Source organism: Dromaius novaehollandiae, chromosome 5, assembly GCF_036370855.1.
Source record: "Dromaius novaehollandiae isolate bDroNov1 chromosome 5, bDroNov1.hap1, whole genome shotgun sequence".
NCBI classification, from domain to species: Eukaryota; Metazoa; Chordata; class Aves; order Casuariiformes; family Dromaiidae; genus Dromaius; species Dromaius novaehollandiae.
In genome coordinates, this window is record NC_088102.1 from 49,063,471 (window position 1) to 49,074,070 (window position 10,600).

A 10,600-nucleotide genomic window follows, 5' to 3' on the forward strand; every position below is an offset into this window, starting at 1 on the left:
GCAAACAAGGATGCTTGACTCTTAATGCAAAATTACGATGATTCATTCTAACAGTATTTTCATTTATCTCCTTTGTGTTGAGAGATATATTCCAGAATACCCAGAGAAGTTCTACAAAAGTTCTACAAAGAACTTATTAAACATTGCTGTTTTTCTGCTACCCATAACTGTCAATAAGAAAAATTCATCTTTGTTTCAAAGCTAGTGTTTTCCAGGTCAGTTGTTTCGGTAGTCTTTCTAGACATAAATATAAAATTTGTTTAGATATCTATAATACATATCAGGTCTGCATCCCTGTGTACAAAATGATACCAAAATACTATTAAAGGAGTAACTCACAGGAAAAAGTCTGAGGATTTTGGTTTAACAAAAAAGAAAAACACAAAAAACTGATTCAGCCAAATCAGAGGAGAATGTAGGTTACTGTAACTTGCATGACAAATTAAACTTCCTTTAGAGTAGCTAGTTTACACTGATTTAAACTCAGAGTCACCAATAGGAAATGTACATCCTTTTCCTTTCTTTTTATAATGTGTCTTCTAGATTTACCTTACTGGCATGGGAATGGCGTATAACTTGTATGCTGAAAGCTAAAAGGACAGGTTTGCATAAGAAAACCAGCTGTCAGGAGACTATTCTTCTAGGTGTCCAAGTTCTGCCAGATTAAGCTACTTCATGTGTTCGCAAGTGAGTAGAAGAATATTAAGAAGATTTAGGTTAGGAAAAATAATCTTATGCATCAGGTCTGAATGTCTTTTCACTGACTTCCTTACTGAACTGACTATGAGTTTCAGGGTGCTCTGCAAGGTAAGTAATGTTCTTGGTTTTTTATCAAAATCTCTTTGGAGCATTCTGGTACACAGGAGCATTTAGGGTGAATTATACTGAACAGTATAATTCTCTTCTGCAAATTTAAGAAGGAATATCTATTAGATAGGTTGAGAGGGTAAATATCTCCTATAGGACGCACAGTTCTCAAGGTTGTAAGTGAACATTGCAGGAAGAGGACCTAATTTAAAGAGATCACTGGAGATAGGTGACGATGAATCACACTCTGCAAGGACTCTGATAAGTATAATGCAGAATGAAACCCAAAGTCCTGTAGTAATCTCAAAGAAACATTTGGCAAGACATTATTCTTTGATGTATTACATGAAAAATAATATCTACACTAAGGGAAATTTAATAGAGGATGAAGATAGACCTGAATGTGAAATGCTGAAGTAGTCATTCCTAGCTTGGCCTCCTGTTTCTTCAAAGTGCATTAGAGCATTTCATTAGTGATCTCTTTTAAGCATTGTGATAAAGTCTGTGCAGAAACATTGCAAGTACATTGCTGTTTGCACTTTGCCCATCTGGCTAATAACATTATGTCCATTATAGCCTTATGACCAATGCTTATCGACAATATACAAAAAAATATTTCTAAGGAACCTAAATCTGGGCCATCTGTAATCAACATACTTATGTTAGAAAATGATGGCTACTCTCTAGCCAGTATTTGTTAAAGTCACTTATGGTCACCATGGTTTTATAAGCATACACATTTTACAAATTCCTGAAGATTAAGTTGAAGAGGCCTTAAAGAAAAAAGGAATAGCTATTGCAAAGTGGGACACAGGATCAGTAGCAGTCTTTATTCCTCTTTTAATTAATACAAAATAATGTCAGTGACTGCTTTAAATAATAGATACATTCTTATTGAGTGTTAATCGTTTATATTGGCTAATCAAATAAAAACCTCGTATCTTTCAGATATTCCTGTTTGCTCCTGATAAGGCTAAATAAAAGGCGTTTTGGTGTTTGGTTGGAAGATGATATATGTATTCTGTAGCAATTATACCAGTTATGACTTTCTCAGGGAAGACATAACTTTTCCTTCTTGCAACCCTAAAGATTATTTATGATTCTTTCCTACTTCTGTAAGACACCTGTTACTTTTGCGGATTAACTAAGAGTTAGAGAACATCACAACTCAAGTTATGAGCTGAGCTCTGCACTAATGTGAGAGGAGTGCTCTGCAGCCTGCTTTTGCTGCTCAGATCACATGCCACTGCAGCTTGCTGATGCTCCCTAGACTGCGATGTTAAGAATCAAGCAGTGAGTCTCTGTACAGCAGAGCACAACAGCTAGAAAGCTCTTATGAAATTTCCCTTGCAGGTAACATACTAGATGGGGGATGATATAAAATAAATTGTACAACAAAATTGTGATCTTGATTATGAGATATCATTTTTTAGTGTGCTCATGAGAAAGGATGAATTATTCTTCAGTTCATCTTATCGAGTTTGAAGATGTTTGCCTGCTGTCCTGTACAAATACAAAGTGCAAACCATTTTCTCTCTGGAACAGTCACCAAGTCTCACAAATCTTGCCATATGCAGAAATAACATGTGAAAAGCAAGCAAGTTTCATTCAACTCACCATACAAGATGGACTTTTTTTTTTTTTTTTTTTTGAAAAGAGCTAAATGTTTGAAAATTATCTTGGTGTTGGGGTTTTCTTTTGCTAAAATATTCTACTGCATTAAAAATTATATGCAATAGTTTTCAAGATTCCCTTTCCCACTGATGGCATTGTGAGTTAATCGCAGCATCAGAAAAGGCATATCTAAATTAATATGGTATTTAGAATTAGCTTCAAAGTCTTATGAAAATATTTCACAAGAGCTGTCACAAACTTTTCTATCTCAGATATAAATATTCCTGTAGTCTTTTAAATGGTGAGGATGGAAAATCTTTCTAACCTATTACCCCTTTTCTAAAGTTTATATTCCAGTATTTATGTGTCATGGGAGGTTTGTGAAGATTAATTAAATTTGTAAAGTAAGTAGATGATACCTTCATGTGAAAGCTGCTCAGATCATGACAATAATACTGCACTGAAAAGTTAACAGCAATATCCCCAAATCAAACAAAAAACTTTATTCGTCTCATGCAAGATTCTTCATAGTTTTCTTGTTTCTTCTAACATTTCACTGTATATGTGTTATATAATCTGTTTTTTCAGCTCTGGAATAGTCTTCCAGACAGAGCACGCAACTGAAACCTCAGTTAAGTCATTCCAACTCCTTCCATTGCAGGTTCGTGTTTAACATTCCCTAGGACTTTCTTCAGTCCACAGTGGCTTGCACAGTGGAGGATTCCTTAATTTCTTTGATCCTTTACAGTGCAATACCAATACCTGATTCATGGCCTAGATTAGAGAGATGGTTTTCATGGATTGTGTTTTCATCATATTTAAAGTATGAATTGCAAATTTGCAGTTGTATTATATTAGAAACAAATTTTGAATTCTCTTGACTTAGCGAGTACTTCTGTTTCTTTCATAGTAGGTCAGTTAAACTCAACTAAGTTACAAGAAATAAAAGAAGAAAAATGTACCTTGGAAAGCTATGCATGCAGGTGTGTGTGTGTATTATTAAAAAGGTGACTGTGCAGATGAGATTAAAGAAATAAAAGAAAAAAACTATAAGAAGAGAAAGAGGGAATAAGTGAGTTGAGGGAGTCTTTAGTGAAACTGAACTGAAGTTAGTGGACCACAGAATGAGTCCAACCCCTTTGACTAATTTAATTCTGTAACATGTAATTCAGTTTGATTTAATTTGCTTGTTTAATTCCTCAAAAGGACAGTTAGTTGTCTCAGCAAGGAAATAGAAATCTGGGTTCTGTTTCTGACACCGCTCACATGATATCAAGCAAGTCTTGTTTTCCCTGTCCTTTTCCTGGCTTGCTGTTTCTGTCTAGCTGCTTAACTATTGTTTTCCAAAACTCTTCCGGAGCCACTCATCTCTCCAGCCCATCCTGGGGCTGAATTCCGGGGGTTAACTTGACAACTAACAGTTCACTGTTGTGATGCTAAGTAGAGCCTTTGAAGACCTGGGCACTAGGAATTTAAGTCTATTTGGTCTTTGATACTGAAAAGCAGTTTCATAAATAATTTATAAGTTTTTGAATATTGTATATAAGATTATACTTGTTGATAACCTGCTGAGGGTAAGTTAACAATCTTCCAGATTGAAATATATGTATATTTTTTTTTTCTGTTGGAGCACACCTTTCCTTATGATCAAGTATTTGATCAAATGCTGAAGATTTTGAGAACAAATATCCATTTCTTTCAGTCTTTGGACTATAAAAGTTTTTCAAATTGTATAAAACTCCACTTAAAAAAAAAGACAATAAATAGCCATGCTCTCAGATTCTTGAAAAGTAAATTCCTACACAATGTTTTCCCATATTTTTCTTCCCCCTTCTCTCTCTCTCTCTCTCTCTCTTTTTTTTTTTTTTTTTTTTTTTTTTTTTTTTTGGTCAAGAACAGTTTCTCTATTTGGATTTGGAAAGTCATCAAAGCCTTGTCAAACTGAATAATAAAGCTGATGCACTGACAAGTGGCATGCCTTATGCATAGGACTTCCACAACAAAGATTATTTTGTTCTGCTTTTTTTTTTTTTTTTAATATATATAAATTCCCTTGCCTATGTCAGCAGTGTTTTGATCAGAATGGATATGGGTAATTATTGTCAGAAATATTGTCACCTCTTGTTTCTGCCTGAAGAGAGATTGTCTGTGGGTGTTTCTCTTTTCATCTCCCTGCTTATTTCTGACACTCCTATAGTAAAGCAATCAATTCTATACTGAAAAGGAAGCCTTAGCCCACCTAACAGAACAATGAAATAATAGAGGGCTGCTGAACCCGGTGAGAAAGAGGAAGAATGAAATAAAATGCAGTGTTAATGGGGAAAGAAGAGCCCTGTGAAGATAACAGAGCACTATGGGGAGTGAAAAAGAAAATAAAGAGGAAAGAAGATGAAAAGGAGTGAGAAGCTATTCTGTCTTTTCTTCCCCTCCTTTTCTTCTCCTTCCATGCTTTTTGTTTTGATAACGATTAGACACAGTGATGAATGCAGGCTAAATAAATCACACTGAAAACTGTCTGAAGGATTATTTGTAAAGCTAATAAAAGCAACATGTGTAGATTTGTAGACAAATATTCAATTAGGTATGGGTCAAACCAGTCTCAGAGGACTATTTAAGATGTTATGATATTGTACTAAGACACTATGAGATTACTGTAGCAACATACAAAATTAACTTGAAAATCTGAAAAAAACTGTTCATAATTTATCAGTAGAAGATGGTTTCCCTAGAGAAGATGTGGAAATTTGCATACTGGGGGCACCTAATTGGCAATTTCTACATGTAAATATAATTTTAACATTGGCCTCTGCTAATTTTAAAATCGATCCCTTAAAATTAATCTGGAAGAAGCACTAAAATTGACAAGGATGATAGTAATGAAACATTTAACCTAGTAGATCTATCCTTTTCTGACTTCTGTAGCTATTTTCAGTAATACTGTATTTTTAATTAGGAACTGAGAGGCTGGTTGCTTCATGCTTTTTCCCCCTTTGTCCACTCAAGTGGGGATAACATTTTGGCTAGCTCATATGACTGGTCTTAGAATTTGGGGGGAGAAAAAAGATACCTTGCAAAACTCCTAGTCTTTTTTTTTCTTTTTTAACTTTTTCCTCTTCCCTTTACAAACACATGTAAGTTAAGAAAATTAAACAGCAAGATAAAAAACTTGACCCTGCAGCAAGGCTTATGAAGATGCAAGATGTATATGTACTGATCATTTTCTTGATTTCATTCTACTTTAGTGTCAGGTAAAGGGTAGGAAGCCCAGCTAAGCTCTTCTTATAATGTATTTCATGATTCTTTAGTTTTCTGATATGCTTTTTCCTTCCACTGATCAAAAAAATTTTATATACATTTTATTGTGTTATAGTTTAGAAGTGTTTATTCTTTTCTCTTTTATAGTTTCAGCTCTTTTCTCTACCTTCAGTTGTCCCTCTACCTATTTTTGCAAAAGCTGAGTCTTTCCTCGTTGCACAGTTCCTGTGTGATGCACTGTTGTAGGGTCCTAGCTGCCCCTGCTATTTTTATCCTCCCTGACTTGATGGGAGTGCTGATGTTTGGTGTCCACAGTCAGTCTGTCCCCTTGTAGCGTTGCTTGGTTGTTTCACTTTGTGCCTAATTGAGGGCAGTCAGCCCCTACAGTTATTAAGTATATTTCCTCCATGCAAACACAAAGTTTGTGCTGTTAAATGGATGTGTAGAAGAGTAGGACTGTCCAGCATCAATTTCGAAGTTTAACAGCAAAAGGCTGTTAAGCTGCTGTGGTGGATCATGGATGACTACAGAGTATCAGCAGGATAACCTGGTCGGTGTAAGGTAATTCTTCTGCTGTGTATAGCAGCACAGGAAGGGTGTTATCTCAGGATGGGAGGAGGAAACTCTGTCTCGTGTCAAAACTGTTTGACATAGTAACAAGTAAGGTTTTTATTATTATTATTATTATTATTATTATTATTATTAAGCTGTTTTCTTATCTACAGTTCCTCCACTCTATTGATTTCTGAAATCATATTTCAAATGTGGTTGATTGAAGTACTTCAAGACTGGCATTCAGTTAACATTGCTGGAAGGATTGGGTCAACCTGTTTTTAGAATATTTTTTTTTCTTCCGACCACAGTTAATTATGGTTCTTTTTGGAGTGACAATTAAGTATTGATATAGTGGTCGTGGAAGCACATTACTAGAAGTGATGCTAGAATTTTACAGTTGTACTAATCTGTGGCATCTAATCCACTGGCAGTGGTCTGTTCTAGTTGAATTTTGAAGTCATGCTGCTCTTGGTGTGGTTCTTTAAAGGTATGCTGAAGTGTGTGAGAAGCATTCAGTTTCCATATCTGCTTTCTTGCAACCAGTCCTCTGTGACAAGTGCAATTCTCTATACAGACTTTTTCTAAGGCACAAACCTAATCGCACACATTTCAAATAGACCACAGTATATACGTTATAGGATAATAAATGTAATGTCTCATCCTCCTGAGTTTAGCCTCGTGGTTAGCTTTCTATATCCGCATTCAAGTTTTCATCAACACATGATCTCCACATTAGTGAAGCTGCGGAGTGTTTCGTAGCTAAAGTTCTGTCTTTGGAGAGAAAGTTATGCAAAGGCAAATGAGTCATCGCTGTATGTCTGTCAATTAGATAAAAGCTGCTCTCAGTCCATCCTTTATAGTAGCTTCCAATCGTCATATTTCTCTGCAATTCTATTTGATAAGATTAATTCTCTTTATTCCTATTTTAATTTCTCAGGGTGCTTCAGAGAAGTGACACAGGTAATGGCAGAAGTGGGTAATTTTGCTTTCAGGACATGCATGAATCCAGATAATGTTTGTATGAAGAGCCCATGAAAATAATTATTAGAAGAAATAGATCAGTCAAGACACAAAAGATTCAACCCAAATATAAATTCCATGCTTTCCTTCATTGTGTACATACACACACGCATACGCACACACACAAACATACACATATATAAACACTGTTGCTACTCTGGTTTTTACTGGTCTACCCTATAAGATGCAGTACACTTCCTTTTTGGGTGCGTTGTGATGCCAGACGTGGTGCTAGCATGCCTGCTGGCAAGCTTAGCAGAGGAGGGAAGACGCAAAAAGCTTTCACCAAAGGTGAAAAAGGCTCTGGTGGGGATGATCCCCCACTACCCCCGAGGTGAGGGTCAACCCCATGCACAGAGTGCAAGCAACTTAGTTGAAGTTTGGAGGATCTGTGAGCTGGCTGGTTCTGCTTTCTCATGGAGCAGCTTAGATGAATGCATAGGGCACTGGACTGACTGACTGTCAAGATTATTCATTCTAACTACTTAGCTATCAAATTAAGATGAAAATCAATGAACCTAAGCATTGAAAACTATGTTTTCTCATGTATAACAAGGGAGAAGGGTAAGACTCTTCACCAGTAAATTCAGAGTACTCTAGTTTAGGTATCTGAAAGCGGGAGAAGATAAATTTCTCTCTCTATGATGACTAGTTTTTCCAGTGCTCTACATAATCACCAAGCAAAAAAAAAATACTTCTCACCATCACCTAGGTAGAAAAAATAATATATATAAACAGCAATGGTTTTGCTGTTGTCACTGCCCATCTGGGTTAAGACAGAAATGACAAAGACAGTTCTGTGCGGAAGAATAGGACAGTAGGTTTTTTTTTTAACATAAAAATGACAAATTCAATGTAACTTTATGAAATATTACAGGGAACCTTAATTTCATTGTACTTGTGCAGACTGGGGATTTTGTGGGGATGCTGATTTAGAATATTCCTATATAATTACTTTTTTAATGAACAAAGCCTTTTAATGAAGAGATACCTGGTCTCTGAAGGACAGCAAGCAGCTATCAGAGGTCTGTGATTACTGAACTGTGGGGAAAGGGGCCTTCATTACAGCTATGAGAGGTGAGGACAAAGATTTCGTTTGGAGCCAACTGCAGGAAATAAATTATAGAAGGGTTCTGGAGCAAGTTTCGTGTGGTTGGTATCATGAAGAAGAAAGACCGTTACACTGCACTGCAGCCAGTGGGCATACAGCAATAAGTGATTTTATCAAACACCGCATGAGTGTAATCATGTTGTTCATACTGATTTATTGTTTGATACTGGACAAATAGTATCACAGTTTTAAAGTACATAACATCTAACAACACAAAAGTTATTCAGTGCCTGTTTGATAGCTTAGGGTTTTTTTTTTTTTTTCTTTCACTTGGTTGTTGTCCAGTACTGTGATGCCAGGTCACGTTGCTTTTGCCTTCCAACACATTTCCCTTATCAGAGTTGGAGTCAGTCCTAAGTTTCCTAACTAAGGCTCTTAACTGCAGCAGTGATGATTAAGTGGATATGAAGACAGACCAGCTGGACTCTAATTCCTCTTCCCAACCACCTCTTCCCACTTAGGAGCCGCAGGTGATGTCTATGAGGTCAAATGAGGCTCTGTGTGTCCTCAGATGGAAATGGGGTCTGATGAGACATGCTGAGAAGGCAGATCCTATGGCTAAGGGAAGAGGGAGAGAAGGTGGTCTTTGGAGTAAGTATAGTATGTTGGAGTGGGGGTATGTTTCTAGAATGCTGGAAAATAGGGTTCTTCATAGAGTGAAGCCTTGCAGGAAATCAGATATGATAGTCAAAAGGTAATTAGAAAATGATGAGATCCCCAGCTTCATCCTTTCTCCTACACGTCCTATGTTCTAAGAAGTGTAATAGTATTGTGCTACCTGATGTGATAATGATACTGATTTTATTCATTTATTTATGGATAGAGCCCAGATTCAAATGCAATCACCCATCACTGCTACAGCTGGCTCTGGCTTGTTTAAATACCTTTGGAAAAAATGATGTCAAGTCTGAACCAAAGCTTTGGTTTAAAAAAACCTTAAATACTGGATAAGCTGAGATGCAGATTCTAACTTGATGGCTGGTGCATGTGATGTCAATCAAATTGATCTCAATTCAGTGCCTCAGGCCTGTGAAGTCTATATAGATAAGTTTTATCCTATGAAGAATGTGTTCTTGGTATAGCCATCATCTGTCTTTCTACCTTCTCCTGCTCCTTCCTTGTCTATGGGGTTTATTAACAGTTTTCTGTATTTCTTATGGTATCACAGTAAATGACAAGAAAGTCCACAGTCTGAGTCCTTAGCTGCAAAGAAAGAGACAAAAAAAAAAAAAAAAAAAGGTGTATTTATGTGAAAGTGAGACCAAAAAGGGAAAAAAAGAGTTCTGAAGTTTCTTAAAATGGATGAGCTATTCTTAGCCTTTCCTTTAGGATTTTTTTGTACTACTATATCTAGAGTGCATACAAGATGTTCACAAAAAAAAATTATTGCTGAACACTTTTCCTCCTCCAAAAGAAGGAAGAAGGAATTGCAAGATGATTTTTCCCTTAGAGAACAATATTTATATTCAAGATTATATAGCAGGTCTCTTAGAATCAAAAGCTGGATGTTCAGGCAATCATGACCAAATTTTAAATTACTTGATTTTTTTCTGTGGGGATGATTGTTTTATTGTATGAAATAATGCAGTTATGTTGCATTCTTTTTCTAGCAATGATTATCACAAAAAGTAGATAAAGAAATAGATTGAGTGTTTTTAAAGTACATTTTGGGTGATAGTTATTTGAGGGAGCATACAGGAATTGTGAGCCAGTACTCAAGAGACTTAAATCTCACTTCTAAACAAATGGTCAGCACTTGGAATGCATTCAGCCTCTGAGGATTATTAACCCTCTTCCATGCTGTAGTCCATATAGTACGGAAGTGATTAAATTGCACCCATTTGCTAATGAATTAATCTTGTTGTAATGTAGAAAGGGTGTAGCTCACCCATCAGGGAATGCTTGTAACCAAAAAAAGTTGAATTATGTTGTAACTGAATTATGCTGTGAAGAGCCACATTGACCTCTGACTGAAATCCAGTGAATTGAATTCATACATTTACTTGAATGCATAAGCATATTGTACCTTCTCCTTTGCAATGGGCACATGATGCCTTCCAGCAATAAATTCAGGGTGACTTTGCAGTCTGGAGAGCAAAATACAAGATTTAAAGAAACCTGTGCTAACTGTGCATGACTTCCAGGGGTAAAAGAATTTAATTTGTTTCTCCTCTCAGGGTCTCCCCTTTCCACAAGGAGTTTTTGATTGGAGTTTGAAGGAGAATAATGCCAGATCAG